Genomic DNA, 2,632 nt, shown 5'->3' on the forward strand with positions numbered 1-2,632 from the left:
TACTGATCCCGGTGAAATGTAAATAAGAGAAAAAGGGGGAGTTTCCAGCATCCACGGAAGGTCCAGGTGAGAAGATGGACAAAGGCTTCACTGAAAATTCATAAAAAACAATTATGGAACCACCAAGATACAGGCAGTGGAGGAGAATCCTGCACCGTATTCATGGATATTCTCCATTAGGATGGAGGCGGCTTTATAAAGGGGAACCACCAAGATACAGACAGTGGAGGAGAATCCTGCACCGTATTCATGGATATTCTCCATTAGGATGGAGGCGGCTTTATAACGGGGAACCCCCAAGATACAGACAGTGGAGGAGAATCCTGCACCGTATTCATGGATATTCTCCATTAGGATGGAGGTGGCTTTATAACGGGGAACCCCCAAGATACAGACAGTGGAGGAGAATCCTGCACCGTATTCATGGATATTCTCCATTAGGATGGAGGTGGATTTATAAACAGTGAATTCAAATTAGCTTGTAATTAGCTTTGTGAAATTCAGCATCCGCAGCCTGTGATGATAGAAAATTCGAACAGAGCCCCCCCAGTATATTGAGGTGTATTGTAAAATCAGATCTTGTCTTCTAAGATTCTGGTGATTTTTGGCAGAAAAAAAATGTCCACGTAGTCAGCAGGATTCGAACCTGCGCGGGGAGACCCCAATGGATTTCTAGTCCATCGCCTTAACCACTCGGCCACGACTACAGCTGTGAGAGGAGCTTGTGGAGTCACCGGCTCAATGGACTTTTTCTTAGTTAATTTTATAATCCTAAAACTATCTCTAGAATTTTTTGGAAACACTTTTTTTATGATTAATTGTAAATAAACTTTTGAAGCATTGAATACTTATGCTCTCAATTATGTGGGGTGGATTTACCTTTGAATTATGATTGGATTATTCCACTCCACCTGCACCAGACGGTTTTTGTGTATGGACCAATTTAATTCATTTATCTCTAGAATTCAGCATCCACATTACTGACGAGGCCACAATATTCCATTTCTTATCCGATGTCTCCTCCCCGCCCGCTCTCCTGATGTGGAGCTTCTATTAGGGTGATTACACTTCCTGACTTGTTAGCCAGCAGCAGATACAGCGGATTATCCAGACACAAATTCTCCTCCTCTCATCTCCTTCTCTTCCTCCCATCTCCTTCTCTTCCTCTCATCTCCTTCTTCTCCTCCTCTCATCTCCTTCTTCTCCTCCTCTCATCTCCTTCTTCTCCTCCTCTCATCTCCTTCTTCTCTTCCTCTCATCTCCTCCTTCTCTTCCTTCTTCTCCTCCTTCTCTTCCTCTCATCTTCTTCTCCTCCTTCTCATCCTCTCATATCCTTCTTCTCCTTAACTCATCTACACAATTTGCCCTATTCTGAGGGGGGAGGGGAACATCAGTATCACCGACGCAGCGCTCAACTCCACAATGTGCCCAAAGGAGGAAAGTTACCTCCTACTGTAATAGGGAGGTATGGGGTTATTAACTATGACACCAGGATGAAAAAGAGTAAAAGATAAAAGTCCCACGATTAAAAATACAACAAAAAAAAAATCTACAAAATCATTTTTGGAGGATAAAGAAATATTTTAATAAAACAAAAGTGTTTTTTTATTTTTTTTCCTATGAAGTACCTGAAAGGTTAATACAATATCTGAGTTGGGTTTGGAAAACATTAATTGGTGTAGTTTATCAATGGGGTCTTGTGTGAGTGTGTGGGGGGGAGGGGGCTCTGACATAGGGAACCCACAAAATAGCTTCAAATATAAGTTTATGGAAAAAAAAAAGCAGGTTTTGTAGATTTTGAAAAATGTGGCCTGGTTAGGAAGGTGTTAAAAAAGCTGTTTTCTAAGGAAGATTTATACGGAGTGTAAAAAAAGATTAACTGCGTTGGCCGGGAATCGAACCCAGGTCAACTGCTTGGAAGGCAGCTATGCTCACCACTATACCACCAACGCTGCACATAGGAAAGAGAAGGATTTTCTGGGCTTCATCACTCCTCCTGGAGGCGAAACATGAGAACTTGTAAGATATTTCCCTTAGGCCTCCAACACACATCCATTAAAAACACGCACGTGCTGAGAGACACGTATTTTCCCTGCGTGTTGCGTGTGGTAAGTATGTGTCTCGGGTACGTGCGGTCCACGTGTGTTCTCCATGTGCTATCTGCAATAGCACACGGAGAACCGGTAATTTGCATACTAACGTGGTCCGCGCTGCTGTCCAGGGTTCTGATCTTTGGCTCCAGCTCCGCCCACTCCCCGCTGACGCTGCTTCCGGCCGAGCAGAGGGGCGGAGATTAGCGCCCGTGACAGCATGCCCACCTCCTTTACACGCTCATAATGAGCGGCGGCCGGCAGGAACATTTTGCAGCGGAAGAATCTGTGGGGCTGGTGGAGGTGAGTATGTGTTTTTTTATTTTTAAATTAATGACACATGTTCTCCGGCGCGAACCACACGAAACCGCATCCACACTACATCCGTGTGGTATGGGTGCGGGCCGTGTAACACCCGTGCTGCCGGAGAATACGTGGACATGTCTGAGTGAGAAAATCACGGACACACGTTCTGTTCCAAAATGCTTACGTGTGTCCAAACAATAATGACAACATAGGTCCACGTGTCTCCGTGCCGCCGG

General features: G+C 44.7%; 1 non-coding gene across 1 annotated transcript; it reads right to left on the minus strand.

Annotated features, from left to right (window-relative positions):
* Positions 1 to 625: 625 nt before the first annotated feature.
* Positions 626 to 707, minus strand: TRNAS-AGA (transfer RNA serine (anticodon AGA)). The gene has a single exon. It is a non-coding gene; the product is annotated as a tRNA-Ser (tRNA).
* Between the last annotated feature and the right edge of the window lie 1,925 nt (positions 708 to 2,632).

This window comes from Anomaloglossus baeobatrachus, chromosome 3 (genome assembly GCF_048569485.1).
Source record: "Anomaloglossus baeobatrachus isolate aAnoBae1 chromosome 3, aAnoBae1.hap1, whole genome shotgun sequence".
NCBI lineage: Eukaryota > Metazoa > Chordata > Amphibia > Anura > Aromobatidae > Anomaloglossus > Anomaloglossus baeobatrachus.